Here is a 17,590-nt window from a genome sequence, read left to right as displayed (position 1 = left end):
TCGTGAAACACATTTGATGAATTACATGAGAAGCTGTATATTGGGTAAAATAATAAACAAGCATTCATAGACAGATGATTGGATGTTTGATATTTTGTTTGTATTACATTTTTTTTGTGTTCACAGATTGCAAATGTACATACGGATTGTCAATTTGTTCATACAGATTTAAAATGCATGCACTGATTTTATATCTGTTTACACAAATAATATTGAGACACATTTACTGCCATAAATAATCACATTATCTGCCTCATGTTCATATTTTCACATCGCAATTTTTCTCTTTCTTTGAGTACTTTTCACAAAGTTGTGGGCATCTTGATCAACCGATGTCATGGTTAATTGAATCGTGGTAGTGTAACATTAATCTTGTGTCGGTGATGTGCTTAGAAAATGTTATGCCAGAGAGAACGTAACATTTGTAGCTTGTCATGTAAATGGTCTTGTACCGTATTTGTCCATTAGCCCAGGGCTTCTGAATGCACATTTCTTAGCCTAGGGTTAAACCTTAGCCCAGGGTTAACAAACTCTTGTATGAACACAGGCTAAGCTAGCACAGTGCCAGTCTTAAGATAGCCTTAAAACAATGCAGTGTGAACATTTCTTATTTTTGGTAGTTGAGAAAACACAATTTTTGGTAGTTGAGATCTCCTCTCAGGTCTCCAAACTCATTCCATTCTCTTTTCTTCTAACAGTGATGAAGAAACCAGGGTGAGCCCATGTAGCCAACCATGAGAAGAAGTTGGTCTTATAATAAACACTGCATCAACTGTTTCTGTATGCTTTTCACAGTCTTTGTCAGTGTGGTATTTTCACCTTTTGTGTGTGTGATGGTGACAATGTGTGATCCACCAAGACTCTCATCATATAGGAAGTAAAGGGGTTAGTAAGGAGGACTGTTGTTCAGAGAGAGTTACTTGTCACCAAGACAGAATGGTTTGCATATTGATCTGTGTTCTACTCTGTGAGTACTGTCTTTTTATGTGTTTGTTATGAACACAAAGTTCACTAAGGTTAATATTACTAGTCTATTACAACAGCACTGTTAACATTACTGTATTACTACTGTACTGTAATTACTTTCTTTGTCTTTGTTGTAGTGCCAATTACCGTCTTCATCTGTGGGCACTTTCAAGAACACAGTAAATATTGATTTATTAGATTATTCTACCTTCTTTCTCTTGATGCTTCATCTTTATTTCAATCAATACTTTCCATAAGTATTTGCAAGGTGCTACAAGATTTGTTGTTTCTGCTTATTTTACTGTATTTTCCTTCATTGGTTGAACAATTTGGAAATAACAACGTTTTGTACATAATCATTACATTTAAAAGTTTGACATTTGACTGAGGTAATTGTGTTGAGTTGATAATGATTTTGCAGGTAGACTAAAGCCTGCAGTGACGCCGAATGGTGACAGATATTTTTATTGTTTGTATGGGATGTGAGACTATAAAGACGTCTTCACAAAAAAGTATGGAAATGTAAAAAATGTTTGTGAACCTTTTTGAATTCCTTGCATGGATGGCTTCTAAAAAACAGTCTGATCTTAGTCTAAGTGTTATGATTATTACAAAAACTGCTCTGTAACCTAACCATTGACCAATCAGTAAACAAAGCGTAAAATTAAACTACCTAACCATGGACTAATCAGTAACCAAATTTCATATGTTTGAATCAGTTAACTGTGTTGATCTTCACACAGATGGGCTCAGGGCCTCACTTACTGCCTCCCCTCAGCCTCCCTTCTACTCTGGAGAGACAGTCAGGCTGCAGTGTTACATACCAAACTATTCAGGCAGGTACTACTGGTACTACTGGTACAGAGACAGCAAACACCTTCCCAGTCACAACAGTAAAACCATCACCATCTCTGTCCCTGACCAGGCCAGTCAATACAAGTGTATAGGGTGTAGGAGAGTTTTGTCCCAGTGTTCAATATACAGTAACATCCTCCTTGTCAGTTTCACTGGTGAGTTCACTATGGTAACTGGGCATTCCTAATACTCAATTACACTTTTATTTTTGAAATGCTGAATTGCTAATGTCTTTGGGTGAATTAACAGGTCTTGTCTGTAACATGTTCACAGCTCTGCCTAAAGCTACACTGTTGGTAAAGCCAAACCCAGTGTATCCTGGAGAGACAGTCACTCTGACCTGTTCAGTTGGGTCCTACAGTGACTGGAGATATAAGTGGTACAAAGACAGGGATGATAATGTAGTATCACAGTCTGGTTCCAGTAACCCTGGAGGCTCGTACACCATCAGTAGAACTTCTGTGTCTGACCAGGGCAGGTACTGGTGTAAAGGACACAGAGTGTCTAGACCCACATCTTCACAACCAAGTACTGACATTACTCTCATTGTTCTAGGTCAGTTACTATATTGTGTACTGTTTTGTCAATCACATCTACATTAAATCATGTAGACATGTTCTATGTGTCAATCATTATTAAACTGTATAACCTCGGGAAGTAAAGTAATAGATTATAAATATTGGTTCTCTGACTGCATTGATTTTGATATGTTAACTTGTCTACAGGTCTGCCCATGGCTTCAGTGAGAATCTCTCCTCATGATCTCCTCTACTCTGGAGAGACTGTTACTCTGCAGTGTGACATATCAGACTACACAGACTGGACATACTGGTGGTACAGAAATAAACAACTACTGAGTCCTGGTTCACCTTCTAAAACCATCACCACTCTGTCTGACCAGGTGAGTCAGTACCAGTGTCAGGGGAGAAGAACAGATCATCCCCAGTCGTCACAACTCAGTGTTTCCCTCCACATCAGTGTCACTGGTGAGTTCACTATTAAATCTCCATTAGTAACGTGTTGTTTTTTGGTATCATAGTGATGTTATTAGTAGTGTGTTGTTACTTGGTATCATAGTGATGTTAGTAGTAGTGTGTTGTTACTTGGTATCATAGTGATGTTAGTAGTAATGTTTTGTTACTTGGTATCATAGTGATGTTAGTAGTAGTGTGTTGTTACTAGGTATCATAGTGATGTTAGTAGTAGTGTGTTGTTACTTGGTATCATAGTGATGTTAGTAGTAATGTATTGTTACTTGGTATCATAGTGATGTTAGTAGTAGTGTGTTTTTCCTAAACAAACATATTTAATTCCAACAGATAATCAGCTGAACGTCACACTGAGTTCAGACCAACAGGACGTATTGATAGGAGACAATGTGACACTGACCTGTATTGTAGAGTCTTCTGGATGGAGGTTTTACTGGTACAGACACAGACAAGACTCTAAACCAGTAGCTACAACCTCTGGATCCTCCTATACAGTCAGCCAGGTCAGTGTCTCTGATGGAGGACAGTACAGGTGTAGAGCTGGGAGAGGAGACCCTGTCTACTACACCCAGTACAGTGAACCAGTCCACATACAGGTTAATGGTGAATATTACAGTTTTATAATAATAATTAGTTAATACTTTATGTGGACAGAAAGAAATCTATATTGTTTTTGCTTTACATTTTGTATCACAACAAATCTATAAATTATGTTTGTGCAGAGGGACTTTTTGCTGTTTTATTTATTTACTATTTACTTAATTTAGTCTGATGGTGCTGTGCTGTTGTCTCTACTGTTGTAGTAACTGGATTATCTACATCAGTCCTAGTAGGAGTGGTTGTAGGTCTGGTTGTTGCTGTTGTTCTACTGACCATTCTCCTGGTCTTGGTTTTTCAAGGTAAATAAATTAAATGTGAGACTTTCACCATTCACCTACTTTCAAAACAACCTGATTTAACTGTGTATTTCTCTTTACAGTTTCCTGTTCTAACAGAATATTCTGGTGAGTACATCTGTTTCTAAACAATGTTGATTCATACAGTAGTACAGTTTTGTCCGGAAATATTTGTACACTGACAACATTTTCATAATTTTGTTTCTGTCTGCCACCACAAGGGATTTGAAATGAAACAACCAAAATACAATTGAAGTGTAGACTTTCAGCTTTAATTCAAGGGGTTGAACAAATATATTGTATGAAGCGTTTAGGAATTGCAACCATTTTCATAGACAGTTCCCTTATTTCATGGGCTCAAATGTAATTGGACAAATTAACACAATCACAAATAAAATGTTTGCAAAGGATTGTTGAGAATCTTTTGAGGACAATGACTGTTTCAGGTCTAGACCGCAAACACTGGGTTTCCTCCTTTGTGATGCTTTCGCAGTATGTTTTAGGTCATTGTCCATCTGTAAAGTGAAGCACCGTCCAAATAACTTCGCTGAATTTGTCTGAACCTGGGCAGACAATATATTCCTATACATTTCAGAATTAAACCGGCTGCTTCTGTCACATCATCAATAATCACTAGTGACCAAGTGCCACTGGAAGCCATGCATGCCCATGCCATCACACTGCCTCCACTGTTTTACAGATGATGTGGTATGCTTCAAATAATGAGCCGTTCCAAGCCTTCTCCATACTTTTTCCTTCTATAATTCTGGTACAGGGTTATTTTGTTTAATCTGTCAAAAGATTGCGGTTCCAGAACTGGGCAGGCTTTTTTAGATGTTTTTTGTCCAAGTCATGCTGGCCTTTCTATTCTAAAGCTTATGAAATGTTTGCACCTTGTGGTGAACCCCCTGTTTTTTCTCTTGTGAAGGCTTCTCTTTATGGTAGACTCGGATAATGATATGCCTACCTCTTGGGGAGTGTTTTTCACTGGATCTTGTGAAGGAGCCGGGTTTTCTTTACCATGGAAAGGATCCTACGACCATCCACCACTGTTGTCTTCCGTGGACGTACAGGCATTTTTGTGTTGCAGAGCTCTCCAGTGCGTTCTATTTTCTCAGATTGTACCAAACTGTTGACATGGCCACTCCTAATGTTCCAGATTTTAAATATTTTTGCAGCCTAAGGATAATCTTTTTCATTTGCATTGAGAGCTCCTTTGACCACATATTGTGGGTTTACAGCAACAGCTTGCAAATCCGAATGAATAGCCCACACCTGTCCATGAAACAACTGTCCAATTACCTTTGGTCTCTTGAAAAAGAGGGGTTAAATATTTAAGAGCTTTAATTCCTAAACTCTGAATACCCTCAATGCTGAGAAACTACACTTTAAGCCCATATTTATTATTTAACTTTAACTTGAATATATTTTGGCAAACAGTCAAAATAACAAAACTTGTGTCAGTGTCCAATTATTTCGGGACCTAACTATGTTGTCTGTGTGTCATTAATGCCTTTCTCCCTGTAGGCCCATCCAGAGTACCAACCAGGACCCCCAACAGGACCAAGGATCCAACCAGTTTCAGTCTCCTGATGCTGGGTATACAGGTCAGTAGTATGGTCAGTCACCTGATGCTGGGTATACAGGTCAGTAGTATGGTCAATCTCCTGATGTGGATATACAGGTCAGTACTATGGTCAGTCTCCTGATGTGGGTATACAGGTCAGTAGTATGGTCAGTCTCCTGATGCTGGGTATACAGGTCATTAGTATGGTCAGTCTCCAGATGCTGGGTATACAGGTCAGTAGTATGATCAGTCTCCTGATGTTGGGTATACAGGTCAGTAGTATGGTCAGTCTCCTGATGCTGGGTATACAGGTCAGTAGTATGGTCAGTCTCCTGATGCTGGGTATACAGGTCATTTGTATGGTCAGTCTCCAGATGCTGGGTATACAGGTCAGTAGTATGGTCAGTCTCCTGATGCTGGGTATACAGGTCAGTAGTATGGTCAGTCTCCAGATGCTGGGTATACAGGTCAGTAGAATGATCAGTCTCCTGATGTTGGGTATACAGGTCAGTAGTATGGTCAGTCTCCTGATGCTGGGTATACAGGTCAGTAGTATGGTCAGTCTCCTGATGCTGGGTATACAGGTCATTTGTATGGTCAGTCTCCAGATGCTGGGTATACAGGTCAGTAGTATGGTCAGTCTCCTGATGCTGGGTATACAGGTCAGTAGTATGGTCAGTCTCCTGATGCTGGGTATACAGGTCATTAGTATGGTCAGTCTCCAGATGCTGGGTATACAGGTCAGTTGTATGGTCAGTCTCCTGATGCTGGGTATACAGGTCAGTAGTATGGTCAGTCTCCAGATGCTGGGTATACAGGTCAGTTGTATGGTCAGTCTCCTGATGCTGGGTATACAGGTCAGTTGTATGGTCAGTCTCCTGATGCTGGGTATACAGGTCAGTAGTATGGTCAGTCTCCTGATGCTGGTTATACAGGTCAGTAGTATGGTCAGTCTCCTAATGCTGGATATACAGGTCAGTAGTATGGTCAGTCTCCTGATGCTGGGTATACAGGTCAGTAGTATGGTCTGTCTCCTGATGCTAGGTATACAGGTCAGTAGTATGGTCAGTCTCCTGATGCTGGTTATACAGGTCAGAAATATGGTCAGTCTCCTGATGCTGGGTATACAGGTCATTAGTATGGTCAGTCTCCAGATGCTGGGTATACAGGTCAGTAGTATGGTCAGTCTCCTGATGCTGGGTATACAGGTCAGTAGTATGGTCAGTCTCCTGATGCTGGGTATACAGGTCATTAGTATGGTCAGTCTCCAGATGCTGGGTATACAGGTCAGTTGTATGGTCAGTCTCCTGATGCTGGGTATACAGGTCAGTAGTATGGTCAGTCTCCTAATGCTGGATATACAGGTCAGTAGTATGGTCAGTCTCCTGATGCTGGGTATACAGGTCAGTAGTATGGTCAGTCTCCAGATGCTGGGTATACAGGTCAGTAGTATGGTCAGTCTCCTGATGCTGGTTATACAGGTCAGTAGTATGGTCAGTCTCCTGATGCTGGGTATACAGGTCAGTAGTATGGTCAGTCTCCTGATGCTGGGTATACAGGTCATTAGTATGGTCAGTCTCCAGATGCTGGGTATACAGGTCAGTTGTATGGTCAGTCTCCTGATGCTGGGTATACAGGTCAGTAGTATGGTCAGTCTCCTAATGCTGGATATACAGGTCAGTAGTATGGTCAGTCTCCTGATGCTGGGTATACAGGTCAGTAGTATGGTCTGTCTCCTGATGCTAGGTATACAGGTCAGTAGTATGGTCAGTCTCCTGATGCTGGTTATACAGGTCAGTAGTATGGTCAGTCTCCTGATACTGGATATACAGGTCAGTAGTATTGTCTGTCTCCTGATGCTGGGTATACAGGTCAGCAGTATGGCTCAGAAAACACTGATGGGATTTTGATTTGTACATTGTAATAGGAGTGTTCAGTATTCTAGAAGTCTGGCTGCCACTCTTAATTTAGGAAAGCTTTGTAATCGGATTGTTCCTGTATGTATGTGTGGATGAAGAGGCAAAATATGCAGTAACTAATTCCTTGATTGGTTGACTGGAATTGTCCCACAGCACCTTTTGATGTGACCTATGCTGAGATTGACTTTAAAATGGTGAAAACCAAGAAGAAAGGTACAAGTGAACATCCATCCCATATTCACCCTCTCATAACATCACACCTGTTTAACCCTGATTGAATAGCTCTGTATTATTATGTTTATTACTACTGTATTATTTATCTGTTTAATCCTCAACCCTACAGAATCAACACCAGCAGCAGCTACAGAATTATTTATTATTTATTCTCAATTAAAACCAGTTACAGCCAATGGTAAGACATAATCACATCTATTAAAAGGGTTTGGAACTAATGGTCTGATATTAACACTAGAACCACCAAATGCCTATGCCAATTGGCGTTTGAGTTTGTATTTAAAATAAAACTGACATTTTGAAAGTGTAGAGAATTTTATGTGTATCAGAATCTCTGAAGAAGGAGAGGCTACGGTCCGAATGAAGATTTAACACCAAGATTTATTAATAAAAATTGATAAGTCAAAATACATGAATTACGCAGCGGGGCTGTAAATAGTTGTTTTAACCCTTAAGTCTCCACATCTATTCACCCTGATCTAATCGCCCTTATCGGTTTTATTCCTCTCGCCGCAGGGTCGGTTACTTTTCATTCTCGTAAGTAAAAAAAAAAAAAACCCTATTGGCTCTTCGTTGGCATGGTAACATGTTGGACTAATCTCATTGTTTTGTTCGCTGTCCAATGAGGAAGGACATGCTCTACACTCTGTCCCCTTGGGGTAATTTTTCAGTCAAAGATCAAGAGTTTCTTGCATACAGATTTGAAATCGTTTACAAGGTTACAGGAATTAGCATTCTATTGTCCTAACCTAGACTAGAACATCAGGGGGTTGGAGACAGAAGGTTTCTTCCTGCAGAAGGTTTCTTCCTGCATGTTAATTGTTGGGTTTAAATCCTGTCTCTCTAAATAAGACAGGTGAAAAGTCAGAGTGAGTGTGAGTGAGTGTGAGACAGAAGGCTGTCTTGACGTATTCCTCACAGAGACAAGGTGTGAGAATTACAACAGCATGGAGTTTTAAACCTTGATGGTTATTGTATTCAATCATATTTTCCTAACATGACTGCAGCATACAATTTAATAAAACAAAAACATAGAAGTACATGATTATTAAATCAGCATTATTTAAACATTTATCTCAACAAAAGCTACCCCCTTCCCTTCCATGACTTCCTAAATAGGCGCATTGTTCTTTCGGAATTCTGAACTGACGAACAGAAAACGATTTAGAGACGATTTACGTGTTTTTTTTTACCCTGTAATCCGACTCCACTTGGAACCGTTGGTACCCAAATGGTACCCAGGCTCTAATGACCCTCACTGAATGCATGACGTCAATGGATGAATGTGTGATGATCCCAGACAGGGGCGCGGAATGGGGGGGGCAGAGGTAAGACGTATAAATATATTAGAACATTAGGTATAATGACATTCTGTCATAATTAGCTAAAGTTGATAGTATTTCTTTGTTACTGAAGAAAGTTTGTAATATAGCTTGACTAATTGTTCCAACTCTGCCATGTCCACTATCAGGTAGGCTATGCAATGCACACTGATCGAATGCGTTATTCTCTGCATATAATTTCGATTTTTATTCTCGAAATATAACAATTTTTTTCTCGAAACACAACAAATTTATTCTCGATATTTAATGAGTTTATTCTCAAGATTGTATTTCGACTTTTTTTCTCGAAATCTAACGAATTTAATCTTGCATTATAATGACTTTATTTTTTTTATTACTGCTTGGCACTAATCCTCTTCTGTAGGAAGGTGGGTGGAGGAAATGTACCTGTTATCTTGGTCCATTGTGAAATAGGCTACTTTGGCACCCCTAACGTTAGTTACTTAATATCTTCAAAGACAATTCTGAGTGTTTACATTTCGTTCCTCTTTTAGCTGACATTTAATCAATGTAGGCAAACTTTTTGCAAACTATTGATACTAAATCTGTTGTTCCTGCCCCTGCCTGGTGCCAGGCCCAACAGATGCAACTTCAGGCTCATCAGCCCTGTCTGTCCATCCTCATAACCCTCAACCTGCCCTACTCCCAACTGAAAGAGGTGAGCAGATTGGTGCTAAATGTAATGTCAGATAGCATAATTGCAGGGGCCCTGGATTATGAAAAAAAGAAAAGTATTTACATGTTTTTCAATAAGAATTCAAACCTATAACATTCTATATATGATAATGTTAATTTATTTATCGAGAACTGTTTTGCTCTGCGGTCCAGAACCCCAGACACCCACTGGACACCCACTTCATTACAGCCGAACACACAGCTGTTAAGTCCAATCATCACTTGTCTTAAAGTGACGGTAACCAAATAAGAAAGATATACAATGACAATCCATCCCATGCATATACAATGTACATCAATCAGTCTTCTACCATTGAATTAAAATGTCAGAAATTATGCTAAAAATAATTGGACAACAATTTATGCCTAGTGTTTAGTATGTGGTAGTGATACTATTCCCTGTGCACTCAAACCTTATATTAAACAACTGCACACCTCTAAATGTGCTTTGGTTCCCACAACACTGTATGCATCGTGCCAATCCCTCTGACCCCCTCCCCCCGACGCATCTGGGTGGGGCCCAATATGATATATTTTCAGGGGGCGCAAAATCTCTGGCAGCGCCCCTGCTCCCAGATGAATGAAAACTTAATTATCTATTATTGAAACATAATACAAATGATATAGGCTACTTACCATGTGTTACTGTTTTACAATAGGAGATTCAGCTTATTGTGTAGGGTAATTCATCAAATGTAAATCGTAAATGTAAATCTAAATTATTTTAGGGGGGAAAGTGATACTAAATTGCCAACACATCCGATAGTCTCTCTTTGAATTTTCTCTGCTTATTTTACTGAAGATATAATATTCTACAAAGGTATCTTTTTTTTTTTTGTATGATGAGACCTTCAATACAAACACATTCTTGTATTTTTCAAATTCATTAACCATTTAAAACAGAAAATTCTGTTACTCATTATAATTTAGACAATTCTATATAGTTTGATAACGACCCAGTAGATGAACTGATGCTGTGGCTGGATGGTGATGCTGTAAAGGAGAATGTCTATGCTAATAGGGCCGATTCTAATAGGGGGGATATGCTAATAATGCCAAATGGCGTTCGGCTCTGGCTGATACTGGGGTTCAGAAAGGCTAGTGGTTCTAGTGTTAAAGTATATCACAGTATCTCCTAACAACCTCCATGTGTTGATATGTTGCAGGTCCTTGAGGGAGATGTGAGGGACAAAATCCGTTGGGGAGCAGGAACAACCTGAGAACATGGATCTGTTTGCACAAAAGAAATAAAAACAAAATAAGAATGGTGAACTGAGCAATTCTTGTTGCAAGAATTGTCCATTTGAGAGTTGTGTGTGTATGTGGGGAGGGGTTATAGATTTTATCCAGTTGAGTGTTGTGTGTGTGTATTTGGGGAGGGGTTATAGATTTGTCCAGTTAATGGTTGTGTGTGTATGTGGGGAGGGGTTATAGATCTGTCCAGTTCAGGGTTGTGTATGTATGTGGAGAGGTTATAGATTTGTCCAGTTGAGGATTGAGTGTATATTTGGGTAGCAGTCTATAGTCAGTTTGACTCCGAGGGCATGTTCATGAAGCCTACTGCTTTTTGGTCCTGATAGACCTCAACCTTCTATTACCAGAGGGGAGAGTTCTGAATATTCCATTTCCAGGGTGAGAGGGATCAGCCCCAATCTTTGTCACTCATATATTTCCTGGAGGTGTGTAGGTCTTGTAAAGATGGTAGATTGCAGCCAGGCACCCTCTCTGCAGAGCGGATGATGCACTGCAGCCTGCCTTGTCTTTGACATTGGCTGCAGCGTACCAGACGGTGATGGAGGAGGTCAGGATGGACTCTATGATGGCAGTGTAGAAGTGCACCATCATAGCCGTTGGCAGGTTGAACTTTTTTAGCTGTCACAGGAAGTACATCCTCTGCTGAGCTTTCCTTTGTAAGCAAAGTGATGTTCACCTCCCAATTGAGGTCCTGGGCGATGGTGGTACCCAGAAAGCGAAAGGACTCCACAGAGTTGGCTGGGGAGTCACCCAAGGTGATGGGGGAAATGGTAGCTGGGCTTCTCCACTGTCTTTAAGGTGTTGAGCTCCAGGTTGTTTTGACTGCACCAGGACAGATGGTCTATCTCCCACCTCTAGACAGACTTGTCTCCATCATAAATAAGTCTGATGAGGGTGGTATCATCTGCAAACCTCAGGAGCTTGACAGAGAGGTGACTGCACTGCAAAAAAATTTGCCAATGGAACAAGATAATTTAACTATGTTTGAGGAGATATTTGCTTGAAATAACCAAAATAATCTGCCAATGGAACAAGACAAATTACACAATATTCAAAGCATATTTTCTAAAAACAAGCAGTATATTCTAGCTTGTACCTTATTTTAAAGAAGGTTATATTTTTTTGCAGTGTGGAGGTGCAGCTGTTGGTGTTCAGGGAGAAGAGTAGGGGAGACAGGACACAGCCTTGAGGGGAGCCAGAGTTGGTGGTCAGGGGGTCAGACATGTGCTTCCCCAGCCTCAAGTGCTGCCTCCTGTTGGACAAGAAGGCTGTGATCCACCTGCATGTGGACTCGGTCACTCCCAGTTGGGAGAGCTTGTCTTGGAGTGGGAGTGGGAATTATGGTGTTGAATGCGGAACTGAAATCCCAAACACGATTCTGGCCTATGTTCCGGGGAAGTCCATGTAGGATGCATTTTATTTAGTATTTTACTTTTTACTCAATAACATGTTATAATAACCATATATGATGTTATGGAGTGTATATCTGCTCCCGGGTGAGAACAGCCACACAGCAGCTAATCAGCTTTTTATACCCACCCAAATAAATGACGTAATTTGTAACGTAACGTAAGTCGATAGCTACGTGCATCAATGTTTGTGTTACGTAAGTCAATAGCTAGGTACATCAATGTTTGTGTAACGTAAGTCGATAGCTAGGTACATCAATGTTTGTGTAACGTAAGTCGATAGCTAGGTACATCAATGCAAAAATTAGTCAATAGGTGCATCATGCAAAAAATGACTCACAACAAGTCAAACTAATACTAGGTATTCTGGGTGTTTTTTTTGTGTTTTTTTTTTGTTGGCATTGGACACATGGGTACAAATTGTCTGCTATTATATACACCTGGGTGTGCATAGATACATGGGTTATTTCCACCCAGGGTGTAAATATCATTGTTGGCTACGGACACCTGGGTGCAAATAGCATCTGCCAGGATGTTATCCACAGTGACTGTATCTGTTTTTTATTGTTTATTGTGTTGTTGTAAATGGCTCACCTTGCCTTCATTACTTCTTTTATTACTACTTTCTCAAAATGTTTGCAATGTCCATATTTTTTATAAATGATAAAGAAGATGACCTGAATGTTTTCTTCCAGTAAGTATTGATTGTCATTTTGTGTCATTGTTTGTTGTACAACTTCATTTTGTGTCATCCTGGCAGGCCAGCCGTGCCACTGAGATCCAACTCCCTCATTTGGAGCACAGACACCTGTTTGTCATTATTGCCGGTGTTCCAATTTACTGTCCCTATTTTAATTTCTACTTTTGTGATGTACATTGTTGGTCATTCATTTGGATTGCGTTCCTTAAGTAGCGTTGTTCTGTTCAAGTTCTTTTTTTCAGGGGGAGGAGGAGTGTCTGTGTGGGTACCATAGGTTGAAGACTATTTTGTTTGAATGCCAGAGGTTGTTGGTTAATTTCCCATGGGGGACCAGGTCGGAATTGTATCCAATCCAAAGGCAGAGCTTTAATGGGTGCAATGGGCACACAGCACTCATGGCAGCCAATCAGAGGAGCCCACAATAAGTTTATCTTATCAGTTGAAAGAATTATGGCATGCAGAATAAAATTATATTATGATGTTTTGCTACATACTATTTAGTTGATATTGATCTGATAAAGATTTATATTTGTTTTATGATTCCCTAATGCATTTATATGATCAACCAATAAGTGACCGTGGGGTTTTCTCTCAGGAGTGTTGGGTCAACGCTGATGAGGTGAGCGTGGTCAACCAATCGATGATGGCCCCTTTGCACATAAGTGTGCTTCTTTTGTGTTTGGAGTGTTAGGCTGTTTTGTGCTTTATGTGGCTTGTTATTTGTTAACCCCTAAGTCTGTTTTTCTCCATTTTGAACCCTTACAATATATGACATGCATTATATTATGGGCAAATTATATATTTCATGAACATATTCAGGGCACATTTGTAAATTTATGTTGAAAAATCCTCTACATATACAGCTCTGAAAAAAATTAAGAGACCAGTGCAAAATGATCAACTGCGACTTTTTATTGAAGTAAGGAAGACCTTAACTATCTTATTATTGTCATGCAGTTTGTAAGGGCCAAACAGGAGCTGTTGCACTGTGTGCTAGAGGTCTTAGCCCATCTGCCGGTGACCCCACCCCCTCCTCCTGATTTGCCAGGTTCACTGGGTCGTGGTTTAGGTAATCCGTTTCCGGAGGTTTCTGAGGGTCAAGAAAAATCAACCCCCCATTTACTTTGCTCAGATAAGAATCCCAGGCTCCTCAAGGATCTCTCCTTAGTGCGCGAGTTAATGTTTGCATTGCACATCTTGTTTTGGAGGAGAAGGCCAAACAGACAGAGTAACAGTTTCAATTAGAGATGTGTAGATTAGACATTGAGGCCAATTTCATCAACATGAGGGAAAAACAAAGAGGAGCATGAAAGAGAATGACAGACACGTTTCATTTATGAGAGTTCTGTGTATTCATGTAGCATCTCCTAAGGTGTCAGAATTCATGGTGAAAATAATGTGTGTGTGTGTATGCATATTTAAGTACAATGTGTGTAAGCTGTGTGTTATTTGTGTGTATGTATATGCAGTTAAGTGTGTACTTTGTCAAAGCTACTACCCCTTTTGTCAGAATGTTCAGGTGTAATATAAAACCACTTAATGACTCTTTAATGGTGCAGGGTTTTAAGATGGCAGGATGTTGGCAGGACCCCACTGGGGAAAATTCCAGCTCAGAGAATAGGTTTAGTTTACTTTTAGGTTTATGGCATCACCAGTTTGAGTAAGGCGTTAGGTAGCATTAAGTGTAAAGTGTAGAAAGAAAGTATAAGTCTCAAGCATAATGTTTAGTTTTTGAGGTTAAGGTTAGGTTATTGACAAGTGATTTGCTTAGTGCAAGGAATAGTTTTAGGGCTTGGGAATACAGAACATGTAATTATGTGTTAATGTGTAAGGCATCGTAAGTGAGGAGCCAGAACAGAGGAGTATCTTGAAATTGTATTTAATAGAGGCAAGAAGTAAATATCTCGACCCAGCAGTAGAGGCAGCACAGAAAATAACAAAAGCACAGAAGCCTGATGTCGCTCCAATGGAGACAATCACACACAAAGACAAGGGGAGCAGAGGGAACGTATATATGACTGGGATGATGACTGGATGAGAATCAGGTGTGTGTGATCAACAGAACAGGAGTGCCGGATGGTATGATGAACAGGGTGGTGTCAGAAGGTCGGTGACATTGAACATTGAAGCCTGCCCACAACAGGGGAAGAGGCAGCAGAAGGCTCAGTCGTCACATAGTGGTAGGTATCAGGTCCCCACAAGGATAGAAAAACAAATGGGTGTGGGTGCGTTCCAAAAGTCATCCCACAGAAGGCAGAGGGCAAGCAGTACAGGTCACCTGCCACCTGAACTCTTTATTTTCTCTCAGTACTGGTTCACCCCAGGGCTGTGTGTTGAGCCCGCTCCTGTACTCTCTCTTCACCCAGGACTGCCTGGCAACTCACGTCTCCAACACTATCGTTAAGTTTGCTGACGACACCACCATCATAGGCCTGATCTCTGACAACGACGAGTCAGCCTATAGAGACGAGGTAAAGTCACTGACTTTGTGGTGTCAGGATAACAATATCCAGCAAAACAAAGGAGATGATTGTTGATCACAGGAAGCAGCGGCGGGGAGACCACGCCCCCATACACATCAATGGGTCTGCAGTAGAGAGTGTTCACAACATCAGGTTCCTCTGGGTCAACATCAGTGATGACTCATCTTGGTGAAGGAGGCCAGGAAACGTCTCTTCTTCCTAAGCCGATTAAGGAGATTTGGCATGGATTCCAGGATACTGACCAACTTCTACAGATGCACTATTGAGGGATCTTGTCCGGCTGTGTCACCGCCTGGTATGGCAGCTGCACCACCCTCGACCATAAAGCACTTCATAGGGTGTTTAAAACAGCAGTGGGCATCACAAGGTCTGACCTGCCGTCCCTGCAGGATCTCTACACAGAGAGGTGTAGGAGGAGGAGCAAACGGATCATTACAGATCCCAGCCACCCACGCCACGGACTGTTTACCAAGCTGCCAATCATATCATACACACCTGTCATTTTATATCATGCTCATCTGCCAATCATATCATGCACACCTGTCACTTTATATCATGCTCATCTGCCAATCATATCATGCACATCTGTTACTTTTACATTGCACTACGGTTGTACAGTTGTTATTATTGATCTGTGTTTTTGTATAGTGTTATCACTGATTGATCGTGTTATCTTATTTTTTTAAATTATAATTATTGTTACTTTTTAACTTTTAACTGCACTGTTGGGAGTAGGAAAACCAAGCATTTCATTGTCGTAACTTGCTATTGCAAATGACAAATAAACCTTTTGAACTTTGAACTTTATTTTCCAGTGCTGTGGCCAGGGGAGTCAAAGTGGGGGGAAAAGTGGGACTGACTACCCAGTGCCCCAATTGGCTGAGGTTCCTTGAAAAGCTTGTAATGAAAATGTGATTTTGTTAGCAATTTTTTTAGGGGTCCTAAAAAATTATTTGAACATTAGGTAAAAAAAAAATCTTGCAATTATTAAAGCATTTAATTATTAACATCCACCTATTCTAATTTTCAAAGTAATTTATACATACAACTTAAGCAACTACGGATAGAAAACGTTTTGCTCTTCCGTCCAGAACCCCAGACACCCACTGGACATCCACTTTGTTACAGCAGAACACACAGCTGTTAAGTCCAATTATCACCTGTCTTAAAGTGACGGTAACCAAATAAGAAAGATATACAATGTCAATCTGTCCCGTGCCTATACAATGTACATCAATCATTGTCTCCTACCATTGTAGTAAAATGTCAGAAATGATGATAAAAATAATTGGACAATTTATGCCCAGTATTTAGTATATATGGTAGTGATAATATTCCCTGTGCATTCAGACCCAATAATAAACCACCATACACCTCTAAAGGTGCTTTGGCTCCCACACCAGTGCATGCATCTTGCACCCCTTCTATTTTCAGGGGGCCCAAAATCTCTGGTGGCGCCCCTGGATATATATAATATTGTGCACAGACTAACCTAATATGAATACTGGGAAAATATATATTGAAATAATTTGTTAATAAACTACTAGCTCTTTTCCTTACTCTGTATAAACAGTTACATACAGGGCTAGTAACATTTTAGCCGTGCTATTGGAATTGTTGGGATACTAGCCCGGCCCGCTAGTGCCAAACATTCTTTAGATCCACCCCATACAGTATATATCAAAATGACCTAGAATATCTTAACACCATGAAACACATGGGTCTTAGTTTCAGAAACAGTCAGAGAGCGGAGCAGCGGCAGATCCCTCATCATCTCCTGATGGTGTTACTGAGGACAGGAGACCAGGTGAGCTCATATAGTGGCAACTAAAAATCATTCCATTTGTACCAGTTACAACAGAAAGATGCTTAGCAACACCAACATCAAGTGGCCTGTTGTATGTTAAGCTATATGCAGGTTAAGAGGCTAGTATCATTCTAGGATTGAAAGTACTTTATGCTTCATGCTTGTAGAGGGATCTGTCCTAGCAGATAGTGAACAAAGAAGATGTGATAGAGGATGATGAAAAGGAAGAGACCCAGGAAAACGAAGGTTGCTTTCAGGGTAATGAGAAGGATAAGGAGAGGACAAGAAGAGGACGGGGACAAATGTGAGGGCAGTGCAGAAAGGTATTTGTCAGAGGACCCAGGACTATGACCAGAGAAGCTCACTAATCAACAAAGAGACACAACTGTTTGCGTACTGGCTTATAAAGGTGCAGAAAAAACAGACATAACCAAAATGGCACCCAAAAATATGTAAGGAAAACCATTCCAAAATGCTTACTGATAGTGAACTG

At 40.4% G+C, this 17,590-nt stretch overlaps 1 protein-coding gene across 1 annotated transcript in view; it reads right to left on the bottom strand.

Moving 5' to 3' along the window:
* The window catches only part of LOC105010062 (serine/threonine-protein kinase Nek4-like), a 717,288-nt gene that overhangs the window by 35,782 nt on the left and 663,916 nt on the right, over positions 1-17,590 (bottom strand). The window lies entirely within an intron of this gene.

This window comes from Esox lucius, chromosome 24, assembly GCF_011004845.1.
Source record: "Esox lucius isolate fEsoLuc1 chromosome 24, fEsoLuc1.pri, whole genome shotgun sequence".
Classification (NCBI taxonomy): domain Eukaryota; kingdom Metazoa; phylum Chordata; class Actinopteri; order Esociformes; family Esocidae; genus Esox; species Esox lucius.
Note: the sequence above shows the minus strand (reverse complement) of the source record. Positions and strands in the feature narration are given on the sequence as shown.